The 20,005-nt window shown below is 50.0% G+C and overlaps 1 long non-coding RNA gene across 3 annotated transcripts; it reads left to right on the top strand.

The window, feature by feature from the left end:
• The first annotated feature begins 1,371 nt into the window (after positions 1–1,371).
• LOC102004473 lies at positions 1,372–16,387 on the top strand. 3 transcript variants are annotated; one of them, XR_001230792.1, is made up of 4 exons: positions 1,563–1,602; positions 2,328–2,400; positions 15,170–15,604; positions 16,052–16,387. It is a non-coding gene; the product is annotated as an uncharacterized LOC102004473 (long non-coding RNA). The 3 variants fall into 3 exon arrangements; XR_001230791.1 differs by lacking the exon at positions 1,563–1,602 and adding an exon at positions 1,372–1,494 and having other exon boundaries at positions 15,170–16,387; XR_263616.2 differs by having other exon boundaries at positions 15,170–16,387.
• Positions 16,388–20,005: the final 3,618 nt, after the last annotated feature.

Below are 20,005 nucleotides of genomic sequence, written 5' to 3'. Positions count from 1 at the left end.
AGGTTTGCAGCAAGCCTGTGAGGTAGGCCAGGCAATTTTGGCTTTACTCACTGGCCACTTACTGAGTTGCATTCAATGTCTAAGGAGCTGTGTTGAATGCTCATGTGACTTAATTCATTGACTTCTCATGACAAACCTTTGTGATAGGTAACGTTATTGAAGAAATGGGGATACAAGGAGGGTAACTAACGGGTCAAAGGTCACACAGCTAGTAAACAGCAGAGATCCCAACTCTGGCAGCTGGGCTGGCTCTTCTCCACCATGAAGTAGTTTCAGACCCAGCGAGACCTAGGCTGGAATAGCAGTGACCCCTCCAAGTCGCAGGGAGGGTTAGTGGGGGTGGCCAGGCTCAGACTTCAAGGCCAGCTCAGGCCTCTTCCCACATCATCGAGACATCACTTCTACAGCCTGGCAAAGTCTACCCACTGCCGGTCTTTTGCAGCTGGCTCTTGACCACCTAGCAAACCACACGCCAGAGGCAGCCCCTCCCAGGAGACCCCTCCGCATCCAAGCCTGTCTGAGGCAGAGGTGGGGCAGGGAGGAAGACATTCAGCGCAATAACAGAAAGCAAAGTAGAAACATGATCTCTTTTCCCAGCGCCTCCTGTCTCATCTCATCCACATTCTCAGCCCAGATACCCGGATGATCAAAGCAGTTGTGGAACTTTGCTGAGGGGTCCCTTTGGCTCCGGAAGGGGTAAGCCTGAGCCCACAGGGAGATGAGATGCTACGTACCCAGCCTCTGACTGCTACATCCCTCCCTGCCTTCCTTCTCCCTTCTCTCTAACCATCCAACCCCGTGCTGGAATACAAAGAGCAAGCACCCTATCCTAATGCTCTTAACTGGAGTGACCTCCGCTAAAGCAGTAAGGGATTCCTGAGATTTCGGGGAGTCTGTTTTACAGATCTCTCGGAGCCACAGTAGCAGCCTGATCTGTATAGCCCGGATGAACCCCCTGCACCACTGCCTTGGGTATAATCAGATTGCCTGCTTTTTCACTCTGATTTCCTCTTCCACATCTAGGTTATTGTTTTGTATTAACTCATAGAGTTGAGCCTCCTTACATCATTTTTGGAAAAAAGTTGAATTATGAAGGGAAAAAATGATTAAATTTAACTAAAACAGGAGGGTGTTTATTTCAGGATCAGAGCCGAGTCTCCCAAAGGAAGCTCAGAATTCCCTGTCCACCACCTCCACCCACATCCCTGGGGACAGGGCTGATGTCCAGCGAAGGGCCTCTTTCTGCCAAGGGATGGCAGCAGCCTTACAGGAAGCAGCTCTCTGACCCAATTTGGGGCATCTGATGGGGAAAGCCCAGCCTCTGTGCTGTCTCTGAAAGTACGGGTTCTATTGTCCCAGGCCTGCTTCCTCCTTGGGAGGATGAGATGACCAAGGAGGGTCCGCTGGTCCCACCGCTGGGTTTGTTATCCATGACTCCGTGCTGGAGCCCACGTGGGCAGTCTTACAACAGGGAGATCGCCATGGATTGTGCAGGTGGGTCCCGTGTAACCACTCGGGCTGTGTTATGGTTTGTATCTAGGATCTGTGCCCAGAGGCGGGGCTTTTGGAAGGCAGCGGATCACAGGAGTGCTATACTCCCTGGTGGGTTCATCCACTCGTGAGTGGTGAGGAGGTGGGACCTGGTGGGGGGGGTTGGTCACCAGGGCGTGACCTGGAAAGGTGTATTCTTGCCGTGGCTCCTCCCTTTGCTGTCTGCTTCCTGGACACCATGGAAAGAGCAGCAGTTCCTTCCTTCATGCCCTTTCTGCCTGCCAGTTATGCACTGAAACCTCTAAAAGCTGTGAACCAGAGTAAATCTCTCCTCCTTTAAATTGAGGGTATTGGGTACTCTGTCCTAGTGACAAGAAAGTGATGAAGACAGGCTCCTCAAGACGGGAGAGGGAGGGAGGGAGGGAAGGAGGAAGGGAGAGAGAGAGCACAGCAATGAAAACAGAAGTCCCAACATGCAACTGGCATTGAGCCCTGGCCAGGAAACATGGAAGCCATCCAGAAGCTGGGGAAGAGGAGGAGGAACAGATTCTAGTAAAACGTGGTTTGCTGACACCTTGACCTTAGCCCCTGAGCTCCAGAAGATAATGCACTTGCATTGCTCTAAGGCCTGGAGTCAGTGGGGATTTGTTACCATCCTAGTAGGAAACTGGCACTGCTGGCTGTGGAGGAAAGGGAAGTAAATCTTGTTTCTTAAAGAAGAGTGCACATTTGCTAGTGTGGGGGCCAGCGTTTCCCCGCGTGAGTGACTGTGCGTGCACGTGAGTGTGTGAGACGGGACACACCTACATGGCATATGGATGTTTTCTGTCCCCCAGATCATGGCTAACACAGGACAAGTTTCCTCAGACTGAAGGGACGCTCTTGTTTCCATGGAACCTTTGCGAGGAGGTGAGTTCACAGGCAGGGTGGCCTTGGCAGAGCCAAGCACCGAGGGCACCATTGTGTTCGTGCATAATGAGCACTGCGAGCCAGTTGGCTCTGCTCTGCTGGGGCTTTCTTCTCACCATGACATCTGCTGGGCTTCCGCTGGCATCCTGGGCACCACCGTGCAAGAGAGGGCATGTGGCGGCTGAGACGGGGGAGCTCAGGCCTAAGGAAAAGAGCTCTGCCTGGCACCTTACTATTGACAAACACTCACATGGCTTATAGCTATAACACGGCCCTGCCCAGAAGAACCTGTGTCTTTCATGTGCTAAAGGGAGCTCTGAAGGGTCCCAGACAGCCCATTTTCCATGCAGGAATGCAGTAGGACATGGTGGTGCAGAGATGCATGTGAAATTGGCTCCAGCTCGCCAGGGGTCTGGGCTTGATCTGTGGGTCCTCGTCTGCAAAATGGGGGAATGGGGCAGTTCCGGATAAAGTATTCATGTGTACTGCACAGTCCCTAAGCCAAGGGAAGAACTTGGCCCATGCAGCTCTTGGAATCGCATTTATCTTCTTGGTCTAGCATAAAAGTGGAGAATAATAGCAAGTCCAGGGTTCTGTGGCGAGTTATCTTGTTGGAAGGATACGCTGAAAGGGTTCCAAGGGCTTGAAGTCTGTCTCCTTGGTTCTCTTTCCACATGCTGCTCTTCCAAGCTGTGATTGGCAGCCTGGAACCTGAGTTTTTGTCTTGATTTCTGCTGGGCCTGCACAGTACTTCTTTTCCTCGTGACTTTGTTCTCAACCCAGCCATGCGCAGGGGCTCCAAGGCCAAGGAAAAATGCAAAGCTAGGAGTGGAGCGGTGGACCTGCCGGAAGGCCCTGCTTGGCTCTCCCTCTGGGGGAAGGCGGGCAGCCAGTGGGTGGGAGAGGAAGCTGTGGCACAGGCTTAGACAGGACTGTCATCTTGCAGCTGCAGCTCAGATGACAGCTGTCCTCACTTGCTCCACTTAGAAAGGCAATGCCTCTTCTGCTTGCCAGGTAGGGCTGCCAGCATCACCTAGGAGCTCAGGATGGCAAAGAGAACAGAGCTGGTCCCCAGCCTGGAGGAGTAGGGTCAGGAGAGCTAAGACAATCATTCTGTGTGTCTTTCTTCTGGACAGAGAGGAGTCCCAGTTGCCAGGGCACATAAGGGGGAGATCTGGACAAAAGTGAGGGGGCCCAGCCACGCTGCAGGGACCCTCTCAGCAGCAGCTAAAGGCTCAGCTGCCATCCATGATGTGAGCCATTTCCCTATGCCCTCACCAAACCCCCAAGGAAAGAAGAGAGGGCCCACACCAGTGTAGCTGGAGAGGAAGCAGAATGCTGAGCGGCAGCAGGCTTACCCCTCTCTTCCCTGGCCTTAAGGTGTGTGCTATGAATCAGCTGGAGATCTTATTAAAATGCACAATCTGTGTCCGTGGACCTGGAGTGGGGCCGGGGTTCTGCATGTCTGTCAGGGTCTCCAACAGGGTCATAGGGTCATGCTGCTGCCGGCCTCCAGGATTGCATTGAGCCCAATAAAGCATAAACATAAAGGATAATGCAGAAACGAGGCTAGGGTCTCACAGGAGTCTTTTCTATCAACTTCTGTAAATTTCTGGGAACATCGCTCCACAGAGGTAATTTACAGTGCTCTTAATTCCTCATGGCCTTTGGCATCCCCTCTATCTGCACCTCTGGAGCATACAGGGAGGCCAGGTGGAGCTTGGAGATTTGGAAAAGACTAACATTAAGTGCCTGCTTGAGTGGCCCAAGGCGCTGGGAATGCACTGAGTTCAGGGTAACCACTGGAGCGGTGGCCTTGGGGAGAGCAGTGTCTTATTCACTTCCTTTGTAGCTGGGACAAAATACCGGACACCTGCAACTTAAAGGAGGAGAGGATTATTTTGGCTCACACTGTAGAAATTTCAGTCCTCTCTTGGTCAGCCTGCTCCAGGCAGAAGTGACTTGTGGAAAGTTCTGGTGGAGGAAAGCTGCTCACCTCATGGCACCCAGGAAGTAGAGTGAAAGGAGGAGCAAGGAAGGGAGATAAACACATCCAGGCCGCACGTCCAGTGGCCTGTCTCTTCCCACCAGACCTATCTCGTAACAGCAAGTCAGTTATAAGCCTGCATAATGCAATCATCTTCTAAAGCTTCACCTGTGATCCTATGATGCCTTGGGTGGACATGTAGATATGAACCATAACAGGCAGTTATGGGAGAGAAGAGTAGAAAAGAGAGATGTGATTCATGGTAGGATCAGAGAGGAACACGGGATACAGTGTTGGGGCCTCTGCATCAGCTCCAGTCCCTAAGGCAGGCTGACCTCTCCGTTTTTTGGTCTCTGAGTGAGTGGGAGTGGTTCACATTCTCATCTGAGAGTCTGAAATGCAAAATACTCCAAAATTCCACCTTTCTGAGCACCAGCATGATTCTCAAAAAGTTTTAGACTTTAGAGCATTGGAAAACACTAACCTTAAGTGCCTCAAAAAGTTTCAGATTTTGTAGTACTTCTGATTTTTGATTTGTGTATTTGTAGAGATGCTCAGCAAGTAAAATCTATACAAATACTTCAAAATCCAAAAGAACTCCAAATTCTGAAACACTTCTGGTCTCACTCATTTCCAGTAATGAATACTCAACTTGTGTAATATTTGAGCCTCAGGATTAGGGTAAGAATAAAACAGAAAATGTGAAAGCATCCATCAAATTGCCTTCTCCCTAATAACATACAATATCCAATACATTCCGAAATTAAAAAAAAATAAAAACAATCGGTAAGCTCAGCCTATACAGGGTCTTAACAACTAGACAAAGGAGCTTGGAAGCCAGTCATAAACGATTACTAACTTTGCAATAAAGCAAGTTCCCCTCAGGGATCTCTGCTTAACTGCCTTGGAGTAATTCTGAGTTCTCAAATGGAAGTCAAACAGATAAAATTATGGCATTCAGAATCAGTCCTGAAAGCAGACCTCTCACTAAATCCGATAAATCTCAGTTTCCTTAGAACAATCCGCCAGCTCTTGCTCTTTACTGGACTCCAAGATGAGCAGCAGGCTGCGCTGGGCTGCGTATGTATACGGCGGCCAAGATCCTGAGGAAACTACGTAAGCCGTGCCTACATCCTGCCTAGGCCTTGAATCCCAGGACCTTCCAAATCCCAAACCCAGTGATGCGAAGGGAAGAAGTAATCCATTTTCAGGGTCCTTGGGGAAGCCCCCAGGAAAAGCAGCCTCCAGAATAAATCCTCTCTAGGCAAATAGTAAAGTAGCAGGCAGCAAGCCCTCAGCCTCGCCAGGAAGGGTCCTCGCCCACACTCCCCCGTCCTTGGGCAGGTGGGCCTTCTCTAGGCTATGTACAGCCTAGATTGCTGTGACTTTTTCTTATTTTAAAATAACATTTAGAAATTGTTTGGGGGCTAGACACATAAGCATTTCTACCAAGTCATCTTTTTCTGGTAATAGATATATTTTTAAGAACAGCGGACCAAAGCACACATTTCCTAGCAGACACGAGGCCAGGTGGTAAATACACTCAGGATCAGGAGGAGGGGTCCCCTTCACTCCTTCTTGAGAGGACATTAGATGGGACTGGGCCTGTGATAAGTGCTTCCCCGTCAAGGCCAAAAGAACTTGATGAGTTGGGTCTGTGAGGCAGCCAGGGAGAGGCAGAGCAGGAGAATCCCTGGGTACTGTTGTCCTAAATAAAGATCCCTTTCAGCATACCTCCCCTACTGCTCCCCAATAGCAGGCCGTGTTAGAGACAGGAGCCTAACACATCCTGCCTGGACTCCATCCCAGCTCAGCAACTCACACACTGGGAGGCCTTTTTGATACCTTGGTCTCCTTCCCTATAACATAAGGGAGTATGAGGGCCATCTCCTCAGGCTGCTGTGACTTTCAAAGGGTGTGACACCAGCAAGACGTTCAGGGCATTTCCTGGCACAAAGCAAGGCTCCCTAGCTTAGTGTGCTCCAAACACCATACCTAGCATGTCCCCAGACCTGGTCCGCAGCGCTTCCCCAGGTCCCTATCTCTGTAAACGATCACTCCAGCCCTCAGTTGCTCAACCCCAAATCTTGGAAGCATTTTTGACATATCCTTTTCATGACATGCAATCCATTAGCAAATCCTATTAACTCTGCTTTTAAAGTATATATTCAGAAACTGGCCACGCTGATCACCCCACGTGACCACTCCGGGCCAAGCCAGTACCGTCTCTGCCCAGAGTATGGTGGTGGCCTCCTGCCATTCTCCTCTGCGCGTGCAACTTCTAGAGTAATCCTTTAAAACATTTAAACCAGATAAAGTATTATTCCCTGCTCACCTCCCCCCGTCAAGCCCTGTCTCAGTGAAGCCGAAGGTTACTGGGGCTCAGGAGTCCTGTGCCGTGCAGCCCTGCTATCTCCCTCCTGCTGCTGTCCACATCTCCCCCGGGTTCACTCTCTCCGGCCACATGCTGGGGACAGTGTCTGTATTTATGAAGGGATAAATAAACAAATGGAGGGACACCTCCCTTCTAGCTCTGTCTGCGAGGACCGCTCTTCAAGGTGGGGAGCCTGGACCAGAACAACTGAGAAGTAGGAGGAGGGCGGCTCTGAGCCCAGGAGAGGTGCTCAGAGGACTTTGGGGAGGCAGGGGAAGGAGAACGGTGAGTGTGGGGGCTGCGGAGATGGCTGAGGCAGGGCTGTGTGGGCGGTCAGCCTGAGGGAGATGCAGCCCTGGGCTTGTGATAGAGACTGGGGCTGACCGGAGCACAAGCTCCGTAAGGACAGCTCTGGAGGAAGGCATCAAAGGGACAGTCGGGGCCTTTAGTAACTGCCACTTAGCTCACGTCCCACCGGGCACTGTGCCCAAGGCCAGTTATGCAGAGACCAGATAGCAGAAGTAAAAAGCCAGACTGAAGCCCCTGAGCGAATGAGACTGTCTCAGCTGTGAGGAAGGCCAGGAAATAGGCAGCAGAGAAGCAAAGCCTTAGCAAGCACTTGTGGAGAAAGTGCTTTCTTGCATGTTAATGATAACGCGGTGGTGCGGTGTGGTACAAAGATGGCGGCTGTGCAGAATGGCTGAGATACGGTGCTGCCTCCGTGGAGACTGGCATCCTTCCATAACCTCCCTGAGCTTTAGATTCTTGGTCTGCAGAATGGCAACGGCCAGTGCTCCCTGAACACCTCGTGGATGTCAGCTGCTGTTGTACTTGTATGTGTGTTTCCTTGCTGGACTTTCCAAAGCAACCCTGTATGTAGGACCTATTATACCCCACTTTGCAGGTGTACATGTTGGAAAGGCGTGGAGAGGCTGAGAAGCTGCCCGGGTCACACAGCTACCCAGGGAACCTAGTGCTCCTGGCCTCAGAGGCCATGTTCTTAGCCACACTACTACACCGCAGGTGACAATGGCTGTCTTACCTGACAGATTCTGGAGACCAATGAGATTAATGTACATATAACTGGTTAAAGGTTCTGCATAAATACTGATGATCACTGTTTTGTATACTGATGCTCACAAGGTTAGAGCAGTTGGTTGTTCTAGTAGACGACGCTGACACCCTGGTGTCTCTCCCTGGGCTTGCCCAGTGGTCACACACAGACTGTGACATTGTGTCTATCCCCAGACACGGTCACGGATATCCTCCCAAGGAGGAGGTGCTCGTGCACCAGGGGCGGGCCAGATTGTGATGGAGCACGCTCACCCGGTTTCCTTACCCCTCCTCAGTGGGGAGTGTCCCACAGTTTCCCTCAGATGGCCCCCCACAGGACTGAGCCCCAGCTGTCCACACAGCACCCACCACTAACACACCGTCCACTGGCTTCCTGCTTGCTGTCTCACTCCCTCTTCAGTCCTAGTGCTGCCTGGAATCACCTCACAAACTCTTGTACCAACACCCTACCCCTGGGGTGGTAGTTGAGGGCTCAAGGAAGGGCAGGGATGCATTCTGCAGCCAGACAGAGGGGAGGAGAGGACAGAGCTGCTGAGGCTCAGATTTTCTGGACAGATCCTTCTGGAGGAATAGCTGGGGAGAGGGGAGGCATCCATCAGCCTTGGACCAAAGGAGAAATTCCCAGGAACAGGAAAAGCAGACCGGGCTGTCCACATACTGTTCCCCAAACAGCACAGCCCCGGAGTGCGCATTTCACCTGACACCTCAGAGAGATTGGTCAACGTGGTGTCCTGGCTGGAGCCCCAATGCCTCTGGACTGGATCACAGGAGAATTCCTTACCCGTCTCGGACACAAGAGCAGAATAAACACAAATAAGCTCCCTTGTCTAAATAAACTGAGGCTTGGTTTTACGAGGTGGTTTTCTGTTTCTCTGCACCCCTCCCGACTTCTGTCCTAAAGGCCATGCTTGTTTGCTTGCTTACTTAATCCCAAGCCTTTTACACCTTCAAAGGACCCCTTTGTCTCTGGGATAGAGTGCAGCATTTCTGCCTTGTGGACACAATTTTCCAAATGAGCTTCCAAACACAGAAGAGCCCAGATTATTCACAATAAGACACCATGATGGTTTGGCCCAGTGGAAGAAATGAACAGGAGGTAGGAAGAAAAACACAAGAAAGGGGGCCTTTTCAGCATGTTCCTCCAGCCAAATGGTTTGCAGTTTCTTTGGAACGGACTCTCAGGGGGAAGAGACCAAAGAACATAATAGAAAAGAAAAAGGAAAAAAAAACCAAATCACTGACTCATCAGTGTGGCTTCTACTCTTGACAAGTTGGTCATGAGGGAAAGAAGACAGAGGACAGGACACAGAGAAAAAGATGCAGAGCTGGCCAGCGTGATGGCAAAGAGGGCTTTGTCACCTCCACAGCAGGGCGGGCTGAGTCTCAGCCACCAGGGCAGGCTCAGAAGTTTTCCTACCAGAAGCTGCAGAAATGCTATGGACAGAGGCATCTGGCTAATACGGCCCAAAGGACACACATAGGCAAAAGCTTTCTGAGACATGGCTGGAACCAGACTCCACACAAGAACTATCCCTTTCCCTCAAGCCCCACAGAAACTGACTACCAAAGAATATATCATGCATGACCAAGTAAAGAAAAAGCAAGGGGAATAACTGCATTGTGATGGGTCCTGCTCCCCAAGCGGCCAAGTCCTGTCTATGAGAAGCAGGATAACCTCGTGGTCCAAGGTTCAGCTATGGAAGGAATTCTCCTAGATCTGCCCCTATGGGTTGGGTGACCTTGAGCCAATTACTAAACCTTTCTGTGTGCTCCAATTTGCATATCTGCAAATCACGGCTCAGAGAGTTACCTTCAAGGGTTCCATGAGTAGGTGCAGGTAAATCATCTAAAATCGCGCCAGGCCCACCGTCAGTATCCGGCACATGCTAGCTCTGATGACCAGTTACATCCACATGAGGCTGGATCAGAAGTGTGGCGGAGGCTGGGGCTCAGCCCCAGCAGAAGAAGCAGTCCCTGCCCTCTCCCTGCAAAGCAGCTTCTGTATGTGGCTGTGCCTCTCCCCTGGTCAGTGGCTGGGGCCTCGCATGGTCCACAGCTAGAGGCCAGCAGCCCAGTGACCTGTGTGCATCCCCAGCTCAAGACAGAGGCCTCGGCTTTTCTTGCAGAAGTGTCCTCAGGGGTGTGAATGGCAGTCACTGCCACGCCCACTCACCTCCCACCAACACACGCACCCCATGGAAACCCACAGCTCTCTGCAAACACCCCGCACACCCCCTGAAACCGCAGCTCCCTCAGCTAAAAATGCTGTCACCTGTAGATATCTGCAGCTTGGGAATGCAGCAGGAATTAGGACACAGACAAAGGGCCACTATCAGTAATTATTTCTGAAGTAACAAGCAACTAATTGGGACTTACTGTTATTAAAAACCTATACTGCAGGCAGTAATTAAACTGCAGCTAACGAGGATTTCCACACCAGGCTCTGCAGCCGCCACATGGCTATTTCCCCTGTCCAGGCGGAGGCATCTGCACTGAGGAGAGAAGCGGTTTTCTCTGAGAGATGTCAGGCAGAGCTGAGATTGCAGCTCAGGGAAGTAAGTGTGAGGAGGCATCGGGGCCACACAGGCACAATCGTGAGAAGCCCTGGTGTACGTGGAAGCTTCCAGATTGACAGTCACCCTCTTCCGGATGTCGATGTCATGCGGTGGTGAATGGCCATGGACACTGTCCAGTCGGTGGAAAAGAGCTGAGTGGACTCTTTTCCAAATGGATTTACTGCGCACCTCTTAGGTGTCAGGTGCCCTGGGAGATGCATTCATACACATTATTTCATTCACTCTTCCTAACAGCCTGGGCAAGGAGGCGCTGCTGGGAACCGATTTACAGAGGAGGGACGTATGGCTCAGAATGTGTGAGGCGGGCGGTGGCATCAGTGGGCCAGGCTGGCTGAGCCCGCTTTCTAGCTGTCTGGTAGCTTCTCACTTTACTGAACCGTTCTGAGCCTTAGTTTCTGCATCTGTAAAGTGGGGCCACCAAGTCCTGCCTTGTGGGTGTGTGGTGAAGACAACAGAACACACTGCACGTGCCTGTCAGCACCACAAAGGCTGGCTGTGGTTCTCTGCACTATGCAGGTGCTCTGAGAGGCAGCCCTGAGGTTTGCTGAACTCCATTGTCTGGGCATGGGTGAGTTTTTGCCACAGGGAAAGCTGTAGAAGTCTCAGCAAACAGTGTCTGTCTGCCCGTGTCCCTTGGGAAGGGGCAAAAAAAAACCCAGCAGGCTGGCTGCACTCGGAGGCCGCCGCCCTGGTGTCCGGGGCAGTGGGAGGCTGGCCAGGCTCCCAGACAGCCTGTCTCGGCTTGGAGCACAGAGCCGTTGCCTCACCAGCTTGTAATGAGTTGCGTCTCCATCCTGATTAGAGGAACAATCTTTGCACAGAAAGATCCGGGGGAGGAAGAGCCAGCACCAGGGGACAGGGCACAACCTCGCCTCCCGAGGAAGAGCAGGCCACTTGAAAGAGACAGCCCAGGCGGGTGCCAGCCCCCAGGAAGGAGGCGGGCAGATCCACCGCGGGCAAGTCAGGGCCAGAGTGGGAAACCCCTGGGAGGCACTGCAGGGTCAGCGTGGGAGTGCAGGGGGCAGATTCTCGGGGCACTGGGCGGCCATGAAGGACAAGCAAGGTGGCCAGCCAGGAAGGACGATCTTCTCTGGGCACCTGTCAGGTACCAGCCCCAATGCCGGCCCCACGACACTGTCACCATCATCAGCACTGTCCTACAAAGGGGGATGCCGGAGGCCCGCCTCTCCCCACACAGTGGCTTGCTGCCCGTGTCTGGGTTATGAAAACAGCTGAGTGCGTGACTAATACCACTGTAAAACGTAACATGGTTTCACAAAAGAGGGAATTTTAGGGTGCATCATCTTCGGCAAGGAGGAACACTGTTTTATGAAAGATTTATTTCTTTAGTGTAGGTGTGTGGGCGTTTGGGAGCTGGATCAGAATGTCCATTTTTTTTTTAAACTGAGGACTATGTTAAAAATAATTCTTGAAAGCCACTGGTTAAAAACGTGCAGATTGGGCAAGGTGAGGTGTCACATACCTGTAATCCTAGAACTCAGGAGGCTGAAGTAGGAGGATTTCTGTGAGTTTGAGGCCAGCCTTGGCTACATAGTGAGTTCAAGGCCAGCCTGAACTACATACTGAGATCCTACCTCAAAAAACTAAAAAAAAAAAGTAAAAAAAAAATTTTAAAAATGCAGATTTGGAAACCTGACAAGTTATACAACCTTGGTCAGGTGGTGAACAAACAAACAAAAAACTCCCTGTGCCTCAATTTCTCACCCAGAAAGTGGGTATAATAATCATGTCTGTCTCAGGGTCTGGGGATTTAGCTCAGCGGCAAAGCGCCTGCCTGGCAAGCGCAAGGTAGTGAGTTCGGTTCCCAGTACCGGAGAAAACCAAAAAAAAAAAAAAAAAAAAAAAATCATGTCTGTCTCATAGCTGGCTTGCACAGAGTAAGAGTTAAAGACCCTTAAGGCAGCATAATGGTGGCTACTTCAACCTCAGCCAACCCTGAGTCCCCAGAGACAGCCCAGCTTCCCGCCAAGGCCTTCCCAAGTCTCCCCTGAGGGTGCTCTCTGGACCTGGGAAGATACCCAGCCAAGTGCAGGGCCCAAACTTGGAGGAATGAATACCCCTTCGCCTGCGAAGAGTGGGGGATGTCCTTGGACACCGTGGCCCCGCCCACTGTGAGTGTCAGAGCTGTGCTCTGTCCGCTGAGGCACAGTGCAATCAAGCCCACTTGACCACTTCCTCACTGCTTCCTCTTGCTTCCTGGAAAACTCTCACAGATAAACTTCTAGCCCCCACGTCCCTGGCTTGGTGTCTAATCTTTGGGGTGAACTTAACTAAGACAGACCCTGACACAAAGTGGGTGCTCAGCAAGCGTTAGTTATTAATTGTGCTCATCCCAAGGAGGGATTGTGCAACTTGAGGGGCATCATCTCAGTTAGTCCTTGCTCCAAGCCTCTGAGGTAGACTGATGGGCCCCATTTCCCAGAGGAGGAAACTGAGGCACCTTACTGAAGGGGACGTAGCTGGAATGGGAGGATGCATAGCAAAACTCTCCCTTCCATATAACCTACCCCAGCTTCTGCCTGTTAGTGACTGTTGTTATTCCCATTTCACAGATGAGAAGAAGGCAAATCCAGGGAAGTAAAGCACTAGTTTCCCAACTGTTCCTACCACACTGGGGCCAGCACCTGGCATTTCTACTCCTGGCGCTGTGCTTCTCAGGACAGCAGGGCACCTCCCGTGCTCTGAGAAGGAGCATCTGGGAGCAATTCCACTCCCAAAGTAAAGCCCCAAAGCAGACATGGACGAGCTGTGCATTAAACCCGCACGACACCAGAGGAAGGTGGGACATGGGAGAAAAGAAGGGATGATTTTATGGGACTTCCAGACAGACAGGGATCTGTGCTAATGCTCGTGTCTCAACTTCTCCTGTTTAACAGGCTGATGTGCTGGGATGAGTCCCTGAGCTCACTGATGGCCTTGACTGCCATCACTCCACTCTCATCCCCAGCACCTCCACCATTTCCCCACGGTTCCCTGAGTTCTGTGCGCCCTTGGTCTGAGCTCAGCCTGCATAAAACTTACTGGGATTCTCTCCTGAACATCTGCTGTGTGTCACCCAGTTCGAGGCTCTCAGTGCCTCAGCTTCCTCGTCCATTACATTCACATAATCCTAAACATCTTCTTCATGGGTCTGGGGGTTAGAAAATCGAAATGTACAAGCCTCAGAGCTGGCAAAGGACTCCTGTCTAGCATTGTTATGGCTTATGTCTGGGTGTCCCCCCAAAGACACATGCAGTCATGGGGTGGGCTTCTAGAGTTTATGATTGATTTATGGGTGTGAGTGCTACACCTGCCCCTGTGGCAGGTAGTTTGCACATGTAAGGGAGAGAAAGAGGCTGCTTGCCGCCACTCCTGCTTCCTGCTCTTGTTGCTTTTGCTGTTTTCCACTGCCATGAACAGTTGCCCCATGCCATGTGTCTTGGAGCCAGCCAAGTATGGACTTAAACCTCCACAAACTGTGAGCTAAAAAACCTTTCCTTCCTTAATTCTGGGCATCAGGCATTGTCCCAGCAACGAGAGAAAAGTAACCCAAACAAGCACCTATAAAGAACCCTCTATACCACATTGAAAAACATGAATAATTATTTCCATTAGAAGACTGGCAAATGACAGAGACATTTTATCAAAGAGAATAGACAGATGGCAGTAAAAACACACTCAACACTTCAGGGGAAACACAAAGTAAGACCTCCGTGAAGTGTTGCACACACCTATTAGAACAGCTAAAATGAAAAATAGTGTCAGCACCAGATGCTGGCAGAGATGTGGAGAAATTGAGCCACTCACGCATTGCTGGTGGATGTCTAAAATGGTCCAGCTATTCTGGAAGATAGTTTGACTCTTAAAAAAACTAAAAATAGAGTTACCATATAACCCAATAATGGCTCTGCTGGGCATTTGTCCCCGAGAAATGAAGACTTACATTCACATAAAAACTTACACACAAATGTTTATAGCCACTTTCTATGTAATAGGCAAAACCTAGAGAGAACCCAGATGTCTTTCAATGGTTTAGTCGTGGTGTATGGATGTAGAGTTGGCTCGACAACATACCCAGAGGCTCTGTATCCAAAGATTCAATCTACTTGGTATTGAAAATATTAAAAAATAACCATGTCTGTATTGAATGTGTGCAGGAGGATGCGTATAGGTGACTTGCAGCTACTCTCTGCAGTTACATAAGGGGTTTGAGCTCAGAGCTGTGGGAGGTCTCACCAATCCCAGGAGAAGGCAGAGGGATAACTACATGCAGGGATCAGTGCTCGGCAGTAACCCAGCAAAGGACCATCCATACCCAACTGGAGTGGGTTACAAAGGCCTTGTGCTGAGTTGTGAATGCTAATCTTTAAAGGCCAAGCCCTTTCGATAGCCTTATTGAAACAATAAACCTGTGCAGATGGAAAGCATCTCATGGTTGCTGGGAGTGAGGGGTGGTAGGGAGGAGAAGGCTGGGTGTGACCAGAGGGGCCAGCCCAGGGGGACTTGGGACAGAACCATTCTGCATCTTGGCTGTGTCAGGGTTTGCATTAACCTAACAAGCGACAGATGGTGCAGAATGATACTTAGTCGTCGTGCCATGCTGCTTTCCTGCTTTTGATACTGACCGGAATTATGTCAGCTGCCACCGCTGGGGAAACTGGGTGAAAGTTACATGGGATCTCTCTGTACTATCTTTGCAAGGTCCTGTACAATTATTTCAAAACTTTCAAAAGAATTTTTTTTTTTCCTTTTTTGCAGGATTTGGAGAGCATACCCAAGGCCTCATGTATGCTGGGCAAACACTCCATCACTGAGTTTCACCCCAGCCCTCAAGAGTGTTTTACATGAACTGCTTGTGAAGAATGTATGACTTGACGAGCAGTTGATCAATGGCAATTCTTGTCATTATTATTTTGTTTTAATTTTCTTCATACAAGTCATCTGATGGAATGCACATGATTAACTTGTTAGAAAAGAGGGTTTTATCTGCACTTTAAAGGCAGGAATGCTGAGACTCAGACCTACCAGGTAAATTACCTACATCGGCACACTCAGAAATGCCTAGGAATTGAACTTATACATTCAAGTATGAAGACAAGTAAGATTAAGAAAGCTTTGCCCTCCCTGAGCTTTCTAACATAATAGGGGCAAACAAGATCTACTTCAGACCTACACGGATGTCACACGCACTGTGTAAGTTCTGTGGGAGAACAGGGAAGGGGGCAGTACATGGAGGGGTCCAGGCAGGCTTCCTGGAGGAGGTGGTGTTTGGGCGGTGTGGGAGAACACGTAGGAATTCAGTAGGTTTGTAAGGGGCACTGGTGCAGGTCGTAGGAACCTGGGAGGAGCGCTCAGAGGACAGTGACCGGGCTGAGGTGGCTGGAGTAGCTTCTGTAAGTAGAGGCACATACAGATGAAGGGCACAGGGCAGTTGATGAAGACAGGCTCTAAGTGACAGGGGACTGGTGTCCTCCAGAATTCATGTGTCCAAAACTTAATCCTCAATGTCACGGAGTTGGGGATGGACTGACCTCGTCTTGGGAGCGCGCTGGCTATTGAGAGGTTGGGTTTGTTACAGAGGCCAATCTGGCCTCCTGGTGACCTCTTTCACCTTTTCACTTCCTGCCATGGATGACACAGCACCAGGCTCCCCGCCAGATGCCAGCATCAGGCTCTGCAGCTTCTCTGATTCCAGAACCCCAGGCCAACAATTCCCCCAGCCTCCGGTCTTCTGCCAGTGCAGCAGCCAGGCTTGATCTCCCCGCTTTTGCCCACTGGAGCCTCCGACACCTGCAGTAGCAACCAAACAGGACTTACTCCTGTCACAGTAAAGGCGCCGCACGGGTGACCAGGAGGCCTGTGATTTTTTAAGAGGTTATGAGTGAAACTTATAGCACAACTTCACTATCAGAAAAACATGGAGGACGTGAGAAGCCACTTTGAAGATATCAGTGTGCAATACAACAAGCATTGTTAATTCCCTACCACTTTGTAACTCCGTACTGTCTGTACTGTTCCTTTGCTATTTTGTAAAATGTTGTCTGTCTGTTAATATTTTTCTCCTTTTATTTTTAAAATAATAAAAAAAAGAAAAACATGGAGGAAAAATACATGTTTACTCCTTAGCCAGAATAGCTATGTGCTTTCTAGAGTGAATGATTCAAAGAAACTAGATTCCAAAGACTCCAGGGCGCGGGTGGGCAACTTGGACGGATGTCACCAGCATTTTTGTCTTTAGACAGTGATACATGGAACCCGCCAAAGAAACTGCCAAGATGGCCTGGCTTCTGCCGGTACTCAGCGCTCAGTGTAGTAAACTCTGATTCAGTTTGGAGGAGCTGAGGTACCCTGACTGGCAGGGGGGTGAATCCCACCACGTAAAATTCCTTAAATCATAATTCATGTGCTCGTCACTTGTAGCATAATGGTTGCACCTTGAGACCATAACGCTAAGTAAAATAAATCAGACACACAAGTTTCCGTAGCGTATGGTTTCTCTCATATGAGAAACCCAAAGTGTAAATGCATTAAAGCAAAATGAAAGATAGATAATAGGAAAGAGGGCAGTAAATCTTTTATAAATGGGAAGGAACCAAGAGATGGAGAGAAGGGGATGAAAGGAGAATTAAGATGCATGACGTACGTAGACCACCTCCCCACAGTGATGCGATCATTATGTGCTACAAACGCGTGAATAAAAATAAAATTTAACAAAATTTACTGACGTGAGAAACTACCTGCCCATGTCCACTTCAATCTGCTTTTGCCACGCTGTAACCCTGGGCCTGGCTCAGCTGATGCTCTTGGAAAGCAGATTTTGTGCTGATAAAGACAATTTTTCCAGGTGTATGCTCAGACTTTGGGAGGAGAATTGGATTCAAAGAAACGACCGAGGGGAAGCTGAGGCATCCTCTGGGACTACTGCTTGTTACCTGACTTTACTGGAGCCTCGGGGTTCTTGTAAGTGCTCAGGGGGAACACAGGGCCACCCCGGGAGGGGGACACTCAGGCAGAGGGTCAGGGTGTCCAACTGCTTCACTGGAGAGGCCAGTGTGACCAGCTTTACACACAGAAGTTACACGAATAGTGGGGGCAAGTTCTCCTATTTACATTTTCATCATTTAACAATGATAGTTTTTGAAAAGTAGCTCATTTTTAGTATCTTTTACTAAAAATAGCTTTTTTGTAGTTTAGCACGCACCTGCCACACTTAGAAGTGCTTTACATGCACTAGCTCAACAAATCCTGAAGCAACTCGAAAATGTAGCTACTATAATTATCTACACTTTATACATTAGAAACCAGGCTCCAGGGTGAAGTGATTTGACCCATGCATATGGACTGTGAGGGATGGAGCCTGGCTTTGAACGCAGCCAGTGGGCTCCGGAGGCCGCACGATTTACCACCACGTAGGACGGAGGAAGCTGAGTCCCAGAGAGAGGCCAGGACTCGCCCAGGCTCCACAGGGGACTCGGGCAGAGCCAGGCTGGACCTGTCCTCCCGCTTCCCGCTCTGTGCTCTTCCTGAAACCCCCTTCCCTTCCCTCCCTCCTCCTCCCTTCATGAGCCTTCTAGAATAGACTCACAGCAGCTTTAAATAGACCTCGCTCACTGAGCATCTGTGCTCCCTCGCTGGGAGCAGACGAGGAGACGGAGCTGCAAGGGTGGATCTGCTCAAGACCCTCGCTCGGAACACCAGGGCTCTCCCGGCTTGGGGACTTATTACCATCCTGGCTTTGATGCCGAGCCCTGGACAGCTGTGAGTCTGTCCAGCCTCACTTTCCCACTCTCATTTTTGCACACGTGTGCCTGACCTGTCCCTTTGCCTTGCGTTCTCTCTGCTGGGAATGCCCATCCTGGTCTGCTTGTGGGCCACCTCCTCAGATGTCCCCTGTCCAGAGCACAGCGCGGCTCACCCTGTACTATAGCCATGACCTGGGCGGTTACTTCGTATCCTTGATTAGAACACACGCAGGTGGTCTCTTTGGGAGTGTTTCTTGCTCCTTGAAAAGTTGCTGTTGAACTGACAAAGGGTTTAGTAATCAATGTCATCTTAGAACCCAGGAGCGACAGGCCTTCCCTCCTGTGAGCGCAGCTGGGTAGGGACTGTGCCTTGTGTGTCTCTGGACCCAGCAGCCAGCACAGGGAGGCACAGGTGGGGATTGGGGAGAAGCCAGGGCACAAATGGTGCTGACCAGGCCCAGTGGGAAGCTGGCGCATCCTGAGTTCCCAACCACATCGCACTCCAGGCTCTGCCTCCACTTCTTCCTCTCGAAGGCGGCTGCAATCACTGTTGACCAGTTTTTGGTTATTTCAGTTTTAAATTCTCTGTTTCCAAGAAAATTTTCTAACAAACCATCTACCTACCACTGGCTTTTCTTCATTCGGTCTCCATCTACCTCCTGAGGCCCTCCAGTGGAAATCTCAGGTGGCAGTTGCTACCATTTTTCTTTGGGCCTTACCCCTACATACAGTGTATGAAGATCTTAGATTTGATAAGATCCAGCCAGACTGGCAGGACTTTGCTTACTATTGCCCTGCCCCTTGCCTACGGCAGACATTGCTAATCGATCACAGCATGCTTTCCACTAGAAGCCAGCTTCAAGCAGCCAAGCTCAGGTGGGCTGACTTGTGAGCTAGGTCATTTCTGTAGCTGAGGAACTCAGTGCCTGAGGGAACATTTAGTCAGAAATCTTGTGGACCCTTGAGGACAAATCCCACATATCAGATTGGTTCATAGAGCCTCCAATGCATGTAAATTTAAATTGTTCTTTAATAAAAGCAAATTGTAAATTGGATATATAGCTAAAATTACTTGGAGTTTTGGGAGGAACAGCTGACCAACTTTGCATTCTGGGCTCAACAGGGACACCTTAGAAGTGGCCTGAAATAGTTGAGCAGGAATGTGGCTTTTCTATCAAGTAGCTCAGGCCAGGGAACAAGAGAGTAGAACTGAGAGAAGAGTCATTCGTTCCCTGTGCAAGCATTTACTGAGCACCTGCTATGCTCTTAACGCTGCTGTAATTTCTGGGGATGTACAAAGGTAGTAACAGTCCTCATGGTCAACCGGATGCTAGATCCCATGGCTGTCTCTCTGCATATTACCTTTAATCCTTCATAAACCTCATTTTGGGTACATTTCCCTTTCTTAGCTAACTATGTTACAAAACCCAAGTTCTCCCTTCCTTAGTACAGTGAAGCCATAAGACTGACTAAGCCTGGCTTCCTGAATAATTGGGTGGAGCAAAGCCATCTGCTGACTAGAAGTGTCAGCCTTAGACTCACATGTGAATGACAAGCGAATGTCTATTGTGTTTGAAGCTTTATACATTTCAGGATCTTTTTGCTGTGGAAGCATCCATTACCCTAACTATCTATGTGAAGTCAGTCACACACAATCTATGTGAAGTCAGTCAAATTGCTACACTGGTCTAGACACGTTGTTGTAGTTCCACTGTCACCCTCAAAAAGAGTTCTTGGTTTTGGAAACCCCAAGGAAATACATATTCATCAGCCAGGAAGCAGCCCTTCCTCGAAGTCAGGCGCCTTCAGCTCAGAAGTTTCTATGAGAGGGACTACAAAGCTCTGATGAAAC

This window comes from Chinchilla lanigera, unplaced genomic scaffold (assembly GCF_000276665.1).
Source record: "Chinchilla lanigera isolate Chin_1 unplaced genomic scaffold, ChiLan1.0 scaffold00075, whole genome shotgun sequence".
Classification (NCBI taxonomy): Eukaryota; Metazoa; Chordata; class Mammalia; order Rodentia; family Chinchillidae; genus Chinchilla; species Chinchilla lanigera.
This window is presented reverse-complemented; position numbering and strand designations above follow the sequence as displayed.